The sequence below is a fragment of the Desmodus rotundus genome, chromosome 4 (genome assembly GCF_022682495.2).
Source record: "Desmodus rotundus isolate HL8 chromosome 4, HLdesRot8A.1, whole genome shotgun sequence".
NCBI lineage: Eukaryota > Metazoa > Chordata > Mammalia > Chiroptera > Phyllostomidae > Desmodus > Desmodus rotundus.
In genome coordinates, this window is record NC_071390.1 from 4,573,586 (window position 1) to 4,592,467 (window position 18,882).

Here is an 18,882-nt window from a genome sequence, read left to right on the forward strand (position 1 = left end):
GGAGTCCCGGCTGCTGGGGCGGGACCCTAGCCCCTGCCGTGAAGGCCCCCTCACTTCTCGAGGGCCTCCCGGGCGGGGCGGGGCCGGGGAGTGCCCGCCGCGCCCGGCCCCCTCGCCTGCCCGCCCGCCCGCCGCGCCTGTGTGCACTTTCGCAGAGCTACTAATCCCCGGAGAGAGCCGATTTGTAGTAAGGAGTAGCTCTAGGGGGCGAGGCTGGCCCATGTGGGGTTGTGTCATTGGTTTGCAAAGAGAGACCCCGCCTTTGCCAAAAAAAAAAAAAAAAGGGAGCGAGGAGTGAGCGAGCGGCGACCCTCACCTCGCCTCCCGCCTCGCTCCGGAGCTGCCGGCGGGCACCGGAGACGCGGCCAACGCAGCTTCTTTCCCTTTCCTTTTCTCTCCGCTTTCCTCCTCCTTCCCCGGAGGAGAAAACAAATAAAGAAGAGCAAATAGCCGGGAGGCGCTCGGCATCCAGGACGCTCCCTCCCCCGATCCAAGTTGGAATTAGCATCCTCCCGGGGGTGAGCGCGGCGCGGCGCGGGGTGTGCGCGGCCGGGGACCCCCAGCGCATCCCCCTCCCGGCGGGCGCGCGCGGGCCCGGACCCGGGTGGGGAGCCCTGGGAGCCGGGTGGGCGGAGGAAGGGGGTGGGTGGGTGGGGAAGTAGGAAGAGGCTCGGCGGCGAGGGGAGGAGGAGGAAGGGAAGGGGAGGGGTAGGGAGGGGAGGAGAGGGGAGGGCAGGGCGGGAGGGGGAGGGGCGGGGCGCTAGAGAGATTAAGTTTTTGTGTGTGTGTCCCTGTGTGCGTGTGTCATTTTAAGGTGGCCCGAGGAGCGGAGGACGGAGCCGAGAGCCATGCCGCGCTGAGGGGGGGCGCCGCACAGCCGCCGCCACCGCCACCGCCGCCGGGTGGGGTGGGAGGGGCGGGAGCCGCCGCCGCCGCCTCCCGGGTGGGCGCCCTTCGCCGTGGACGCTGGCGGCCCGGGACGAGGTAAGGGGGCCCCGGGGGAGGGCTGGGGCCGCCGCTGCCCCCGCCTCACCTGCGGCGGCGGGCTGGGGGCGCCGCGCCCGCGCCTCACTGCGCCACTCGGGGCGGGGAAGGAGGGCGAAGGACACGAAGCCGGCGTCCGAGGACATCTTGGGTCTGCGCCCCCGGCCCCGTGTCTCTGCTCGGCGCCCGGGGGTGGGCGCCGACCGGGGGAGTCTCCGCCTGCCGACCCCCGCTGCCGGTCGCGCCAGGATTTTTGTTGTGATGAGAGTTGATGAATGCGAAGTAGGCGGTCACCTTCCCATCAGGATTGGCACAGAAAAAAAATAAAAAAAGAAATCCCGAGCGTGGCGGCGTCCAGAGGGCAGCTGTAGCGGCGGCGTCTCGGCGACGGTTTCCTAGGCGCCCCCGGCTCCTGCTCCCCGAGGCTGGTGGGTGCGCGCGCGGGGACCGCCCGCGACCCAGGCCGAGCGCGCGGCGCGCCGCGGGGACAATATGGCCGGATCCCCGGGGACCGGGAGTCCGAGCGCGCGGGGCCTTGCGCTTGCGGGGCGTGGGTGGGGGCAAGCGGGGGTCCGCGGGGAAATCGGGGCGCGCGCGGCCAGGGGCCCCCAGGGGAGCGGCCCCTGCTGGCCCGGTATCCCGCGCGGCGCTCCGGGAGCGCTAGCGAAAGACTGGAGAGGAGGAGAAGTGGAACCCTTTTGTTTTGCCGGCCCCGCATTGTTGGCTCCTCCGGGCAGCCGGGCCACATCTGCCGCGGCCGCCAACACGGCCGCGTTGGGCTCGGCCCGCCAAAGTCGCAGCGGGGCGGGGGCCCCGGGTGGGCCGGGCGGCGGGCGGGGGCCAGGCGGGCCGGGCATTTCCTCTGCCCGGCCGCGCTCCCGCGGGCACCACTTCCTTTTCGCCCGCTGCTGCCGCGAGCCCGGCCCGCCCGACTCCCCCGCCCGGGCTGCACTTTTCGGGTGGGGCGGACCAAAAAGAAAAAGTTTAGCAGGAGGGGCTGGCGAGGGCGCGCCCTGGGCGGCAGGGACCCGGCGCGGCGCAGCTGCAACTGGGCAGCCGCGGTCTCCCTCGTGCTCCGCAGCCAGGACGGACCCGCGCGGCCGAGGGGAAGCGCCTTTCTTTCTCTCCCTCGCGCTCTTCCCAGCGCCCGGGGCAAGTTGGGCAGAGGCGCGCGGCAGCCCGGGCGCGCCGGGGCCTTTCTCCATCTGGGGGCCCCGCTGCGTGGCTGATCGCCCGCAACCCACGCAGCACCTTGGTGTTGTGGGGCCGCGGGCCCAGGAACACTGCGTGGTCACAGCTGGCCGCGGCTAGACACACACACGCGTACACACGGTCTCAGTGCCTCTGTTTCCGCCGCGGACGGTCACGGGCACTGAGTGTACGGGTACGCGAGTGTGGTGATCCCCCCACACCACCCCCCCTCGTCCTCCGCCCGCGAGTACTTTTGCCGGAGGCGGCCCAAGCAGCAGTTGGCTCTCGGGGTCCCCGCGTTTCGTATTTTACAGGGAAAAGGAGGAATTTTTCGTAGAAATCCCGTTTGCTGTGTCCTTGCGAGGGAGGCTGTTGGCAGTGGCCTACGTCGTCCTGCCGGGCTGACTTACCCGATCCGAGCTAAAGAGATCTTTCTGGATTCCTCCGCCCCCTTTTTCTTTAAAGATGGAAGATCGGGTTAAGTTCTTAGAGAGTCAGATGTGAGTGGCTTGAAGGGTAGACAAGAGAATTCTATTCTATAAATATGCATTGGGAATTTAAAATGCTAAGTGCCTTATTTGCAATTCTGTTGGATAGTCTGGAGACTGGTGTATTTTTATCTGACATGGATAATTTGGAGGGGACCTGTATTTTGGTTAGTTTATAAAGTGACTCTGCCTCCTGACTTTGGCGAAATATATTAAACTCTCCTACAAGTCTTGCCAGCTCGGTTCTTGGGTTCAAAGGCATTTTAAGAATTACCTCGTGTTCAGTATCTAAGTAAGACTGCTGTTCTGCCTCTAGGGTTCTCAAAGTAGAAATAGTTTTCGTGTACTTCGGAGAACTACACCGTTTTGATTTTTTTTTCTTACAAATCTTTTATATTCTGAAGTAATGGGACTTTAAAGGATCTTGTTTTTATAGTCATTTGATTTCAAAGAGTACTCCTTGCAGCAATTATAAAGTGATATTCCAAATGCTAATTAAACACTTTCAGTCAGAGCAGCTTTCATATCGAAACAGGATTTTTTTTCTTTATTGTAGGTAATGGGGGCTGTATCCTAGAGTTGAAACACTAAATATCCTTTTGTCTGGCATCAGATCACCGAAGAGAGGCTCTGACACCCCTGTAAACACCCCTGGTGCCCTTTTTTATTGCCCCCCCCCAAAGAAAAGTTAATGAGACCGTAGGTTTCAAGCAAAAAAAAAAAAAAAAACAGGCCCTCCTTCCTGCAAAATATGCTTACAGTTGCCATTGAAGTTGGATGTCAGCCGTGAATGCACTTGCCTTTAATGAAACCAGTTTAATCGTTCACACTTGATCAAGTATAACAGGACCAAACAAAGGAAATAAGCCAGCATATTTCTGTAGCATGGAGGGGCTTAGTGTAAGTGTTGATGTCAGGTCACCCCCTCCCCCCACTCTGCCCTGAGTGCAAGGGAGTGAGGCTAGAAGGCAAGGGGAATTTATGGCTCTGATTGGCTTTCTGTGCCCCAGGGTAGGGGACCCCAGTTCCTCCCTGTAGAAAGCAGTTGTTAGAGGGAATTTTAAAATGTTAAGTTTGGAGTTTGCTTTGAACCTGAGAAGGTGCTTTTTTGGTTTAACTCTTTCTCCCATTTGGAAAGATAAGGCTAAGGGGTTCGTGATTGCCCTCCTTTCTAATTGTACCTTAATGAGGCTGAGTGGAGGGTGGAGTTGCTCTGTGCTTGTGCTAGGGCCCCGTGTTATTTACGACCTCACTTGGAATCTTTGAAAGGGGCCCTTGAATGGGTGTTCTGCTGGGGGAGGGGCAGGGTGCATTACCTTCACTTACTGTGATTTTAAAAAAACCTCTTTGTGTTTAAAGTGTATTTTTTCGCCCCGCACGAGTTTTTCCTTGTGTCTAGGGGTTAGTTACTGACTCAGGGAAGAAACATTTGCAAAGTGTGTTTCTCTAAAGTTAAGAAATAAAAAAAAGTCTGGCCACTTAAAAACAAACACTACTAGCATTGTAAAAATACACCGGTGACATATTTTGGCCTTTTAAGACTCAGGGCACACCTGTTCCTGTCCCTGGCATTGTTCCTCTGGTCATGTACACAAGATGAAGCAGGAAAACTTGCTATCTGTGTAATTATTAACCAGCCCCTCCTCAGTTCCCCTTTCAGGGAATAATCAATAGCTTTACTCCTGACTCTGAAAACTCCAAGGAGTCCTCTTCGTAAGTCTGAAAAGCATTTAAAAACAGATGAAACAAACAGCTACAACAACAGCAACCAAAACTACAAGAGCAGCGTGCGCTTGGTCAGGGCCTGAGTGGCTAGCCACAAGGTAAATAAAGGGTGAGGATATAAAATACACGCAGAACAAGCAACACCCTGGAATCCAGAAGGCCGCTTTGCTGGGAACTACGAGAGGTCCAGAGCCAAGGGAGCTCAGGATGGCTCCCACCGTGGAAATCCTGGAGGCTCGCTGATTGAAAACGAGAAGGGACAACATCTGGCCCCCAGAGGCCCCACCAGGACAGTGCCAGAGTGCCAGCGGCCACCAGCCCCCTTCCGCCATGAATCGTTTTTGGAGGCAAAGTTATACCCTTTGCACTTAACGCTTTCCCTAAATGGAAAAAATGTGAAGAGTTGACAGCTACGGTAGAATGGCCGCCCCGGTTGCCGTTTTTTACCTCTTGTCATTTCAACATAGAAGGCTGTCGGCATAATGTATGTCAGTTCAGCCCGGGTCCCTCTGTTAATAATCTTTCCATCAGTGAGGAGCAGCAGCCCAAGTGTCCCCTGCCCCCGAGACAGGCCACACATACACATTCACACACTCCCGATCCGGGAAGGACGGTTCTCTGGCAGGCGGGGCGCAGCTCTGGGAATCTTCCCACCGCCCACTGTCAGGCCGATAGCTCCAGTCCAGGGGGTGAGACGCATTGTTGCAGTCATTAAAAAGTGAGTGCCGGCTTCCTGACCCTTTGAAAAGAAGTACTCGTCCATAACAGGGGCGGAAGTGGGGGCGCGGTTCCCCCAAATCTCTCTGGAAGGACTGCTCCTGGGGACCCGACCGAGAACTTTGGGCACGTGACAATGCCAGAATGGACCTGCCCGCCGAGGCCGGGCTGCTGCGCAGCTATCGGTTTCCTCCCGTGCGCCTGGTGAGCAGGCCCTAATTCACCCGCTACAGTTACGGCGCCGTGGGAGGGGGGAACGCGAGGCTTCTCCCAGCCGAGCCTTTTGAAGTTAAATTTTATTCAAGTCCGTGTTTGATGGAATATACTTATGAAGGGGTTTTCTTTTTTTAACCCCATCTCTTGGTTTGGAAAATTATATTTAATAATCGCTAAAAACTCCAGCACCATTTTTAAGGTGTTCGCTGTTCCTTTTGATCCTGATTTAATGGATAGTATCCAGAGGCCATCCGCGGGACTGTAATGACATTCACGGAGGGATGTTTGGGCGGAATGTGGAGTTTGCTTTTAGCCGTCATTATGAATGTTTAAAACCTAAACGCTGGCTGCCCTGGGCCTTTCAGGGCCCGCTCGGTGGAAAGGAGGGCTTGGTGCACTGTGCGGAAAGGGGAGGATTCACAGATGAATACAGAATGTACCATAGGGAGAGAGCCAGGCCATTGTGTGTTGGCGGGGGGGGGGGGGGGGGGGGGGGGGGAGGGCGTGGTGTTGACAAGGGGAGCCAAGGGCCGAAGGTTCGCATTCATTCTTCTGACTACCTTCCGGAGCTGGGGATGCGGGCATGGAGGTGTGGCCACAGACCTGCTCCCTGTCTGGGGGCTTTCATAGAAGGTGGTCTTCTCTGGACTGCTAGGGAACTTACTGTGCTTTTCCTCTCTGGGGCTCTGAGTTTTTGAGGGAAGGTTCTCAAAGTACATTGGAGGGTCCTTCGGAGAAAGTGTAAAGAAAAAGCAAAAATTTCCCCCTTGAAATGCAATTTTTAAGAAATCATTCAACTCTTCCCAGAAATGGAGGCATCTTAAGTCACAGGATCCAGTAGTGTCTATTTGTGTTACTCCTCCTGTTAAAGCCTTTTTTTTTTTTTTTGTCTGTGTGTAGTGTCAGGGGAAGTGCAGCTGAAATGAGGGTTTGTTGGATTTGGGGGTTTGTGCTGCAGCTGCTGCACAAAGCGGCCCTGCACCCACGTGGAAGCTGAGGTTACAGGGTGCAGCCAGCTCTGTGGCCAGGGGACAGACCCTTCTGCTCCCCCTTTCCCACCCCTCCCCCACGTGGGGTCAGTGTAGACACTGGCCCCTCTTGGGGCCCTTGCTGGTCTGACCTCAGCCAGGCCCACTTGGTCAGAACTTCAGGGGCCAGTTGATCTTGCCATCTGTATCCAGCCCAGCTCTCCCCTCCCTGAGTGAATGTTCTAGAAATGACCTGGTTTAACTGTTTCTGTGACTAAATTTAACAGATGGTGCCTGTTGGTTTAATATTCACAAGAATTTTGATGAAACAGTTGGGTTCTTATTCATGGGGCAAGTGATACCTCTGGTTTTGTGGAGAACTGTGCTCCTTTCCTAGACGATAACAGAGCCTTCATTTTTCCGAAAGGGACAGTGGAGTTTAGAGGATGTTAATTCCAAATAGCTTGTGTTCCTGAACCTGGCGGGCAGACTCACCTTTGGTTGTTTTCTAGGAATCCCAGACAGTTTGGGGAGCAGGGCGGGGGGGAGTGCTTTTCATCACCGTGGCGCTTACAGTCTTAACCACTTGTAAAATGTACAGACACACACCTTTGTGTTGCTGCTTTTACTCCCTTCAGAAGTGCTTTTCTGATCAGAAATGTGCTTTTTGCATTAAAGTAAATCCTTGATTATGACTTGAAAGACACTGTTAACTGGCTTGAAGTTGATCAGAAACCATGGCACTGTTTCTGTGTTGCCTCCCAGCCTAGGTGCTGGCGGATCTGTGCGGGGGCCTGGTAGAGGGAAGGGTAACAGCGAGCCAGGCCGTTGTAAACTCACTGCTGCGCTCCAGCCAGGCCTGAAATCCGGCCTCCGGCAATCTGTCCCAGCCCTGGACAAACAAAAACTTCATTATGGAGTCACGGACTCCCGGGAAGTTTCTTTGGAAGCAATGGTAGACTGAGATCATAGAGGTCAACTCCTCTGGCCTAATGGCATTTCCCCTCCCCCGCCCCGTGGCCGTTGGAAAAGTCTACCTAATGTCCAGGTTAGCAGAGTGTAAATGGCCTGCATCAAACCTGAAAGTGTTTGTATTGAACCTGCCCCAGGTGTGGTGGAGGGGAGGGAGGAACCGCAGGTGGAAGTTCCTTTGCTTTTGAGGGGTGGGAGGCCAGGAAAGGATTTGTGCACCTTTCCTGTTGAATGAACTCCGGCTGGGACTTTTTTCTTTTGCTGATGGATGTCTTTAGTGCTGTTGGCCCAGAAGTGCAGTTAACCCTCTGCTTGTGCAGGCCCAGGTGGGTCTGGGGAAGCGGTGGGGGCATCCGCACAAGCCCTTCTGGGTGGTGGAGAGCTGGTGGGGTGTAGCAGTTGTGGGGCTTGCCCACCTGGAGTGCAGCCAGTCCCAGGCGAGCAGGGAGGGCCCTCCAGAGCTCTTAGAGACCAGTCCGCCTGGAGTGGAGTGGCCTCGCCTGGTCACTGGGCTTGCTTTGTGGGAGGGGCAGCGTGCTGGTGGCACCAGGGAGGCCTAGCATTGGAGCTGCCAGGCCAGATGGGCTGCGTGGGTTCGTAGCTCTGGCTGCGTTCGACCTTCCACTGGGTCCGGGGGCGGGGCAAGGCTTTCCAAACACCAGACACCCCGAGGGAGCCCCATACTTGGGGGCAACTACCTAATGAACTGGGGTGGGAGTGCTGTGTTTTCTTTCCATTGGGGGTGACATGGTTTTAAAGTTTCTCCTGTCCCCTCTCCAGAAGTCTGTACCGCTGGCCGAGGCTCATCTGCCCTTCTGGGACTGGCTGGAGCCGGAGGCCCAGCGTGGAAGACAAGTGGCAATGACATTTTCCACTCCTATTCCTTAGGATCCCAGGAGCACACACGGCGCCTTCAGGTTGTGGGCTGAGAGTCACTCCGGGGGGGGCAATCAATGAGCCTATTTTTCTGCACAGATATCAATATGCACATATAAGCTCCTACGAGTAAAATCTCAGAATGTTTTTGATCTTAAGGATGTTGCACAGTTATTAATCTTCACTACACTCCTGCAGGCTCAGTAAACAGAGCAATTCCTGTTTTATGCGAGGGAAAAATGCTGAATTGCCACCCGGGTCCCAGGGAGGCCCTTCCTGGCCTTCAGGCCCGCGGCGTGCGGTTTGGGCCCCGGGGGACCGTCCGTCCGGGCGGAGGCCGGGGACTTCCGTTCTCTGGCGCGACCTCCCGGGGCTGGGAGAACCGGCTGGCCCCGCATTGCCCGCCGCCGCACTTGGCCGCGCTCCCCCTGCCCCGACGGCGCTTTCTGCGGGCGGGCCGGTGGACTAGCCCCCCACCTTCGCGGGACCCCGCCGGAAGCGCCCCTCCCCCCGTGCCCCCCTTTCACTTGTAAATGGGGAGTCGCTTCCTGCCGGGGTAAGTCGTCTTGGGTGCGAGGAACGGCCCCGCCCTCTCCTCCGTCCACTTCCTCCTCCCTCCCTACCCGGGCCTTTGTGCGGGGTCACCTGGGCGGAGGGTTCTGGGCGGAGGGTTCCGGCCGCACACCCCCGGCGTCGCCCGCGCCCCTTCCGGTCAAGAGAAGGAGCCCAGAGACCACGCCGTACCCCGAGGCGGGCCCGAACCCGCGGCCGAGGCCGGGACCAGAACCAGGTACCCAGCTGCCCCGTGCCTGAGCCAACCCTAGTGATCCCCTGTCTGGGGTTGCGTAGTCTCTGTCGTAGTCACACACCTCTCTTCCTGGCGAACGGGGAGGGTCGTTGACTGCGCGATGGGGGCCAAGATGCACCAAACGGGACTTAAGCACCGGGTCCCTTGGGTGTGTTGAGGCCCCTCCCCCCCCCTGGAAGGCCCTCCCCTGAGTGTTTGGGACTGTACGGTAAATGGCGGCAGTAGCTGTTGCGGAACACAACGAGGGCCACCAGGTCCTGGGGTCTTCCGCCAGCCCAGGCCAGGACTGCATCCTCCGGTTTCGGGCGGCCGCGCCCCTCCAGCGCAGGGAGCAGAGCTCGCCCACCCGCAGGCGGTGGCGCCGGGACGAGCTGGGGCGGGGCCCCTTGGCACCGCGCTTCTCCTTGACGGAGGAACCTGCATGTCCGGCGGCTCATTTGAGTAGTTCTCTTGTTTTTGTTAAGGTCACGATATCGCTTCTGTGTATTGAGCACATACTTACTTGATGGCTTTGTCACTCACCCTGGACCCCAGGGTATGCTGCGTTGGGTTTTCTCAAGGTGGGGTCCCGTCAGGTGAAGGAGGCACAGTAGGGACACCCCTGGGCCCCAAAGCAGCAGAGCTGGGATGGGAACCCGACTGTCGTTGGCAGCGCCGTTCCAGCAGGATTTCCTGGTGGAGGAGGAACTCCTGCCCCGGATGCCGCTCCACTGGCCACCCCAAGAGCAGAGGGGAGGTGAAAGTTCTCCACGTCCCCGGAATGTGGCGTGTTCCCCGGGGTTCACAGGGCCTCTCAGAAACAGTTCTCTTTCTCGGGCTCAGAATGGCTTTCCAGATCAGGTGGGACCCCGAGAAGTCTGGCTTGTTTTAATTTCCTTCTTTGATTCACGATCTTTTGTTAGGGTCTCAACCATCTACCACTACGAAGGGATTTCTAGATAGCTTCCTGGACCAGGGCTGTTTTAAATTCACTGCACTCTCTGGGTTAATGAACAGCATGGCTCGGGATCAGAAGCCTGAGTGGCTGGCTCAGTAGACAGGGGCCCCCAGGGGGAGAGTCCTGTCCCTCTGGGGGGCAGACTTTCCAGGCCCGGCGCAGATGCTGGAAGGGCCTGGAAGGGCCTGGAGGGCCGGACACAGTGCTGCTGTTGCCCCAGCCACTCTCTCCTTACCCTCACATCCTCCTGGCCGTAGGAGGGAGTCGCTCGCTGAGGAAACGGAGGGTCAGGGAGGTTAAGTGAAGCAAGGGAGCCCGGAGAATCACTAGTTCCAAGTGCATTTGGCTCTGGTTTCTTTAATTAATTGAGAACTCTTTGGGCTTTGGACTGGCACGTGGTTACACTTGGGAGTGGCTTTGCCACACTAAGCAAGATAAGACCCCTCTTTCCGATCTCATTTTCTCCCTTGCTCTCCATCTGACTGTCTCTGAAGTGCCCCCGCCCCCCCTACTCCCATACCAACACCCCGGGATTCTGTGGACAGCTTTCACTGTGCTTAGGGGTTTGGGTGGTAAAACTGGATTCCGTGGCCAGGTGTCGTGTTACAAGTAGAATTTCCAAATTTGTGGTCTGGATTAGTGAGCTCAGTTGGAGTCTTCTCCAAGCAGGCCCCTCCTTTCCAGTTGTGAGCCCCTCTCTTGTGGGAGGGGCTGGAGGCAGATGGGGCGCCCCCTTCCTCTCCCTCTCTGGCTGCTCCTCATCTCCCACCTGGACTCCTTGTGGACCTCTTACATCAGCATTTGGTTCCCATGTTCATCATGGGGGGGTAGCATTTCACCAAAGGGGAGTGGTCTGTTCGCACCACGTTTGTAAAAACCGGCCAGAAACCCAATTCAGCAGGGTGCATCTCCTTTGGGTTGCTGCCCTGCGTTTGCCTTAAAATGGAATTTGAATGACTACTCTGAACAAAAGGAACAGCCTTCTTTTCAAAGAGGCTACCGGAATGGAAGGGGAAGGGCCCAAAGTTGGGCGTGACCTGAAATCTGGAGGTGAGCCCTGCTTGGTGATTAACTCACCTGAAAGGCTTCCAGAGCAGGTGATGCAGGAGCTCTCAGACTGACCTTGGCTTCCTCTACGGTAAGGTCCCCACAAGGTGGAGATCTTCCTGAAAAACAGGCTTTCCTTTAATTACGAGATTATCTTCCGTCCGTACAGTGCAGCTCTTCCTTTCGTGAGCACATGTGTGCTTGTGAACACAGGGGTGCATGGGAAACCCCTGAAGCCTTGGCTAGTGTCCTGAGGTCCCAGAGGGGCTGGAGGTGGTGGGGGGCAGTGTATGTGCTGCCTGGGCCTGTGGGTTCCGCCTGGTCTTCTGTGGGGGCGAGGAGAGTGTGAGAAGGGGGCCTTTTGACCAATGAGTCATGTTCACCCCCCCCGTGGGCTGGCCTAGCTCCAGCTTGGGTAATGAGTATGTTCTGTGTGAAGCCCCCCCGCAGTTTCCTACAGGTCTCCACTCAGTGGTGAAGGGTGGTGCCTGGGTGGGCCGCAGCCGGAGCGCTGGGCCAGCTCCCTCCGAGGGCCTCTCACTGGTGTTCCTGCCGGGCTGAGAAGGGCGGTGCCGCCTTCTGGGGCCCATCTGCCTGGACAGTGGCTGTGGCCGGGTCTGAAGGCATCTAAGAAGGAACTCTCTGACGTCCCTTGCAGTTTCATCATCCTTTGCTGGCTGGTCACAGCAGGCAGGCTCTTGACGGGAGCCAGGGTTTGTGGGTGGTCTCACATCTGGGGGGTGGGGATCCCTGGCTCTGCAGGAAAGCCTCTGAGCTTGGCACCCCAGGCCCTGCAGCAGCACCCGAAGGTAACACAGTGGGCTCCCCACACGCCCCTGATGGTGCCATGGGAGAACCTCACCTTCCGAGACCCTGTCCTCGGCCTGGCCTTTGTGTGGGGTTCTGCCTCTCCCAGCTCTGCCAGAATGCTGGTGCTTTCCACTCAGGGCTGGGGGTTCTTTTTTTTTTTTTTCTTTCCCTACACACCATCCTTTCTTCTCATTTCTCAACTAAGCCTGGGATTAAGAATGTGGCTTCAGCTGACAAAAGCCAGGAGATTTCAGAATTAAAGTTGGAATTCTCCCCGTAATGATGTCTTCCTGAGTATTTAAGGAGGACTTTGAACAGTGGGTGATTTTCTTCCTCCCTGATCTGCCCAGATGTGTTCCGGGTGGAGTGGACAAAGGGAGCAGTGCAGAGTGAGTTGAGTGTTCTCTGCAGGAATTGTGAGCCTGCCGTGTTTGAGTGCCTCCTGTCCCAGGGGCGGGAAGGGAGCAGGGCGGTGACGGACAGTTTGGGTGGCACTCTTCCTGTGCGGCCCACTCGGCCCTGGCTGGCCGGAGAGCTTAGCTTAGCCACTCGAAACACACATGGCACGTATAACTGGTTCTTTAAAAATGCTTCACGGCAAGGGAGATTAAAAAGGTTTGTTTCCCCTAATTCCTTTCATCTTCTCAAGCAGCAGCAGGGAAGGGGGCGTCTTGGGGAGGGTAACAGGGGAGTCAGGTTCTTTGTCAGTTGTGGGAAGGGGGCAGGCCAGTGCAGGGACCACTTTTTGCCCCCGTCTGTAGCTGGGAGCTTTGCGACCTGGTGGTTTCTGGGCCGTCTGGCTGCCCTCTCCGGGGCACTGGGCTGACCTCGGTGTTCTGTGTGCCCAGAGAGGTGAGGGACAGGTCCCACCGAGATGTCTGCTCCCCCTCTCAAGGCTGAGGCTGGGCACGAGGAGGGACGGCCTGCCCTCACAGTCTCTAATACAGGTGACACAAGGCATCACCAGCAGGAGGTGGCATCCGGAGGGACAGACCCTGCTAGAAGGTGTGGTAAAGGAAAAGAGATGCCTGTGGGATTTGGGGTTTGCTGACCCCCGCAGAGCACTCGCGTTTGTGAACCTCACGTGGGGGTGGGAATGGGGCGAGCTGCGGGGTTCAACAAGGTGATATTTAGAAGGCACTTAGAATAGGCCTGCCACATCACAGGTGCTTTTAAAAATACAAACTAGCAGGAACTAATATAAAGGACACATGGACAAAATCAGGGGGGTCGGTTCAGCCGGGGTGGGGGGAGGGAAGGGGAGAAAAGGCATACAACTGTAATTGAATAACAATTAAAAAAAATACAAACTAAATAAACAAGTGACTCAGCCACCCCTACCCGGAGGTGCTGAGTGCGCAGCGGAACAACTTCCCGGGTGCCCCTTGCCTGCCTGTGTGGGGTGCAGGGTCCCAGCACCTGCCATGGGAGGAGGCAGGGCACGGACTTGCACGGTCAAGGAAGGGCTGGCTGGTTTTATCCTTTTCTCAGAAAGGATGAGTGAGTTTGGGGCATAGTGAGAAGGGGTTGGGGTGGGAGGTGAGACCCCTTGTGCTATGAACACATGCCCTGGAGCCTTCTGTGCGTGGGCCAGGCCAGGGGCTGGCCTGCTGGTCGGGGAGCAGCCCCTCCACGCCTGGGTTCCTGGGGCCAAAGTGATGAACTGGAGCCCAGGCGGGAGGTTGTTTTTAGACTGTGGAATGTTACTCTGTATTAGGTCACTCGAGAAATGCCTAGTAAAATATTTACTTTCTATTTAAGATCTACTTTCCCTTCCCAGAGAAAGAGAAAAAGTGAGCCATTCAGTGCTGCCTGCCTCTTTCCGAGGACAGCCAGGTGGGGGCCCAGCCCACCTCATCGGGGCCGTGGGACACACGGGTTCTGCTGGGAGGCGGCTCAGCACCTGAATACAGAGCAGATGGGGGCAGTGAAGGCGGCTGGACCTGGCCTTGTTGGGGGGGCAGGTGTTAAGGAAGAGGCACTGCTTCTGGCCCCTTCCCCTCTCCAGGTCCAAGGGTTGTGGGTCAGTCAGCGCGTCCAGAGTGCTGTGGGCCTTGGGCTGTCTCTTTGGGTTTGTCTTCTGGCACGTGGTGGTCACTCTGGCAACAGCAGGTCTGCTGACTGGCCCAGATCGTGCTGGGTGGCTGACTCGCTGTGGGTGTTCTGCTGCGTTCCTGACCTGGCCCTGGAGGTGAGTGGCGCTCAGTCATGTCCTCGGGGCCATTCTCTCCATCACAGGGGCCGAGCCGGCACCCACAGCGGCAGCGCAGCCTGGGTGCAGGCGTGACCCGGGCACTGTCACCACCCTGCACGTCCTGTGGGGCTCCAGGTGCCGGCAGGACGGGTCACATGAGTGGGAATGGGAGGTGCGGCTTGGGGGACGTGTTTGGGAAGATGTCCTTCCAGGGTCTGTGGAAGAGACTGTTGGTCCCCTCCAGGGCGGGCTGGTCGTTTCTTTGGGCTGAATTCATGCCATTAAAAAAAATCCCCCTTGGAAGCAAGATGGTGCACCATGATGTCCTTGGGAGGCAGCCCGTGCTGGAATGCAGGCGCACTGGGGTCAGCGGCCAGCAGGCCAGGAAGGCCTGGTTCGGCATTTGCAGGTCCCGGGGAGTGTGTGTGTGGAAAACAAGGCGCGGAAGTTCAGGAAACGCTCAGGCGGCCCTGTTTGCACCATCGTTGCTGGTGTCACTGGAAGGAGTGGGGCAGCGTGCTGGGGTGTGCGGGGAATCAGCACCAAACCCCCTTCCTGCCTCGGCCTTGTTCAGCTCTACGCAGCGTGTTGTACCACGTGCCTCGGGAAAGGAAGGTCGGGGCGAGGGGCAGTCCTTGGTGCCCCATGTATCTGGAGGGAGTGCTGGGTGCCGACACCCCCGGCCGCCCCAGCCCTGCCCGGGAGCCCACACACTATCGCAGTGCCTTCAGCATGAGAGGCTGGCTGTGGGCTCAGTGGTTTTCACTTGGGTGACTCGTGCAGTCCCCAGGGGTGCCCAGGTGGTTTGGGGGGGGTAGCCTTTAGAGCAGGGGGGCATCCCCAGGGCACCACTGGCCAGGAATCAAGTCTCTTGGGGCTCCACCCAACGCCTGGTGGGGCCGGGACATCTGTATTTTTAGCAGACTCCACCCAGTGGTTCTCACTGCAGCCAGCCCCCAGCCAGCCCCCAGCCTGTCTGCCTTTGAAAACAAACCAAGCCTCCAATACATACCCACGCCCTTGGGTCTCGTTTTTGAGCTTTTGGCACCACAAATGATTGAAAGCTTTTACGGAACTTGGTTACACTACCCACTGGTCCCAAATACAAATGACTAGATTTGAAAGTGGAAATAGGGATTTCTGCCCAGCCTAGTCAGGGATCTTTTGTTTGTTTGTTTTTTGTTTGAAGATTGACCCTCCACCCCCTTGCATGGCACCAGGCATTGCTCAGGCACGGGGCCATTTCTTGCGTGTCCATTAAAATTGGAGTTGGGCCCCTCTTCTGATGCACTTGACATCTAACTTTCTTCACCACTCGGCATGCTCACTGACAGGAGGCCGGGCTGGTGTCACGGTCGCCTGGCAAGGAGAGAAATTGTCTTCGTAAAGTCAATTTAATAAAACACGGGCCCCTCATTAAGCACACTTTGAAAACCCACGTACACAAGTGAAAGGTGGATGCAGTGGTGTCTCATTTTCGCTGGACTTGAACTTGTAATCAGCACAGGGCCCATCCACTCTGTTGTGCCGGTGAAGGAAGCCCACCTCCTTCTGGAGCTGGGCTTCCAGGAGCTGGCCGGTGCCTGGAGCATTTTTCCATCCTCACGCCGGACTCCGGTCTGCGGACAACACCTTCCATCTCCAGAAATGAAAGCAGACACGTTTGGTGGTGAATGCTTTTACTCTTCGTTGGTGGATTTGTAGATTCGTAGGCTTCAGCGAGGCGAAGGCTCTCGTTTGCATGTAGGCGGCAGCTTACCTTGACCCTGTGCAGAAGCCCCTTGTGGCACACGTCTTATTTTGCCCTTAGCCACCCTGCTGTGAGACAGGGCGGTGCTGTGGTCACTTTCTGCTTAGGAGTTGACAGACCAGCCTCACGGGCCCTGGGTGGGCTCACAGTTACCAGACGATGGGGTGGGACCTGGACCGGTGCTCCCCTGGGACCAAACGGCGTGTCCCACTAACCCAGTTCTGGGGATGACGGAGCTCTCGGATTTGAAGGCGAGGGGTGGGGTGGGGGGTGGGACAGGGAGGCCTGTCTACTTGGGAGTCTGGAGCCCTTGGTGGGAGTCATTCCTGCTCGTTGAAGGCGAACTTGGAAGCGCACGCGTGATGTCCTCAGACAAGAGTGACTTACAGGGCCTCCATCTGCTTCTTGATGTAAGATCGCAGTCTTGGGCACGAAGGATTTGCCCTCTCTGATTTAGGGAACAACTACTGGGGCAAGTTTGGGGTCCTCTCTGAGTTGCGTGCAGAGCCATTTGCTATGAGAGAAATGACAGGCATTCCCTTAACTGTCACCCGGCACAGTGGCCCGGGGCTAGGGTGCAGGCCCGCCTGTCAGGAGTCGAGCCCTGCTTGGACGTGGAAGCGCAAGCCTCTGGGGTCCTAGGAGTTGCTTTCCAGGGCTGCTTTTGGACTTGGGTTAGCAGAGAAGCGACTTCGTGGTTGATGGTGTTATGAAGACTGGCATGCCTGTCTGTTTCCGTGTAGGCATCTTAACGGGGATCAAATACGAAAAGAAAGCAGGAGTCACGAACAGAGGCGGTCCCTCCAGCAGCATCGGAGTGGTGGACGGTGACGTTACGCCGCGTACACTTGGCAGTTACGTAGTTAGGCATTGCTGGGGAAACCACCTTTAAGAGATTGAGGGGGAAGCTTTATAATTTAGTGGGTCAGATAAAAAGATGTGTGATATTTTATGCACGGGGTTTAACTTTTTACATCACACGATAAGGTGGCTCAGTTCGGACTGGTTTGTGGACTCGTGTGCTGTGCCACTGAGGTGGACTCGCGTCCTCCGAAAGTCGCCCATTGAAGGAGAACCTGTGTCTCCAGCAGGGGGAGCCACTACTGGGTACTAGGTGCTGGGGCCCCACGTGGGAGCCACGGGGCTTACCCTGAAGTTCTGCGGAGCAGTGAATGGGTGAGAGCTGGGTGGGCTAGGTGCTCGGAGGTCTTGGGTGGTGAGTGGGTCATTGCCAGGCTGTGGGGTCCGGGAGGGTGGTGAGCCCCTGAAAACTCAATGGAGTTTGTTGCTGCCTGTGATTGGAGAGGTGCTGCGTGGTGCATGAGGACGGAACCTCGGGACAACCTCCAGACGTGCACTTGGGTCCCAGACCCCCACCCCGACTAGCTGAAGGCTTTGGGCAAGGGACTCACCTCCTTGTGCCTCTGTGTGCTCCCAGCGGGGTGATGGGTGTTTGCACCCCTCAGGGTATCTGTGAAGGTTTAGTGAAGTAATGCAGGGCAAACGCCAGGCTTGCCTTGGGTAGATTCTCCGACGTGGGTGTTGTTTTCACACGTGTGGGGCGGTGGGGGGGCCAGGGCTGGAGACGCACAGAGGGCCAGAGGGCCACAGGCAGCCCCAAGTGTACACCTGCTGCCGTCAGACGGGGCATTTGAGAGCTCTGGCTGTGGCTCCTGGGGGAGGAAATCGGCCATGATTCTGCGTGGGGGCTGCAAGGGTGGAGGGCCTGTCAGAGGCATCTCTGGGACTCAGACCGACAGGTCCAGGGGCCCCCCCTGGCTGTGGGGCAGAGCGGGAGAAGGTGGGCTCTGCTCAGGTGCTGGGGTACTCGGTGGGCCAGTCACTGCACCCACCCAGTTCATCTCCGGCTGCAGCCTGGGTTTCTGTCTCCAACTCCAGGGCGCAGTCCTGCCGTGGCCTTCGGCCCAGATGATGGGGCGGAAGGCTATTTCGTCATTGCTTTCCTCTGCCTCCGCATGGACTGTCCCCAGGGGCACGGGGCACAGGGCGGTGGCAGCCCTCTAAGGGAAGGGGCCAACCAGGGACGGCCCACGCTCGGCTAGCTGGGTCCCCTCAGCGCTGGCTGGTACCTGGCTTCTGTGCTGAGGCATGCCTGGGGTCTCAGCGCCACCAGACAGGGACTTGTTTGCTGGATGTGGCCCCTGGGGGCGTCCAGAGGGGTGGACAGACTTGCTCAGGAGGACAGTGGCAGGCGCCAGCAAGGGAAGGGCCAGCGGGATCTTGCCTGGCCCTCACCTGCTAATAAACGGGTTTGGAGTTAGGCTGACGGGCGTGTGAGGAGGCTAAACGTGATGGATGGACCCCAAGGTGAGAGCAATTAAGGAACATACTGGAGGGGGACCTCATTTTTCATTTCCTGGACTCCAACTGCTGGAGGTGCTGAATCCCTCCCCTGACACAGCTGTTTGCAGCGCAACTGGAATTCTGCAGGGCGGCGAGCCTGTAGGGAATGGGCCGAGGCTCCTCTGGGCCTTGCTATTTGGGACAGAGGCCGCTTGCCAGGGAGGGCGAGTGAGGTGTGGGCCAGGCATCCGCAGGTGTCGCCACCTCTAGGTGGGAGGCTGCCCAATCAATCAGACTGATTACGCATGGGGGAGCGGGCCTGCTTTCATTGCTCGTTTTGGTCCTTTTAACATTTTTATGTGAGTCACACTCAGTACAATGGAACCCTTTCGGTGTGCAGGTCTGCGGGTCTTGGCCAGCGGCTTGTGAACACCACGTGTTCATAGAGCAGTCCTGCCACTAGGGGAGTCCCTGTCCCCACTACTCATGATAGCCTTCCTTCTGGAGTAGAAGGGCTGGCCTCGGGTGTTGGGGGAGACAGGCAGGAGTCGGGGAGGTGCCAGGACTTTCTGGGACATTTGTCCCAGGATTTCACGTGGCTGGGGAGGATGCTGCAGTCACGGCAGGTGAACTTGCCTGGTGGCACTGCCCCGGCTGCCCCAGGGGTGCCTGAGAATGGAGATTGTTGGCCCAGGCGGGGCAGCGGGGCTGAAAGGCCAGCACTGAAGTCAGCACCTTGTCTGACCCGTCATGCCCAGCCCCTCCCTCAGAGGGCTGTTCGGGGTCCCCATCTCCGGCTTCCACACAGCAACCCGCCATCCCCTCTTGGAGCAGTGCCCCCTCTGTCCACCAGCTCCAGGTCCAGGGAGGCTGCTCTGTCCTGCGTTCTTGTGAC

At 57.6% G+C, this 18,882-nt stretch overlaps 1 protein-coding gene across 1 annotated transcript in view; it reads left to right on the forward strand.

Moving 5' to 3' along the window:
- The first annotated feature begins 303 nt into the window (after positions 1 to 303).
- Positions 304 to 18,882, forward strand: part of CTBP2 (C-terminal binding protein 2) — a 134,387-nt gene continuing 115,808 nt past the window's right edge. The window contains exons 1-2 of the mRNA XM_053922503.2: positions 304 to 518; positions 815 to 984. The gene's annotated coding sequence lies outside the window, so the exon portion shown is untranslated. The remainder of the gene's footprint in view (positions 519 to 814; positions 985 to 18,882) is intronic.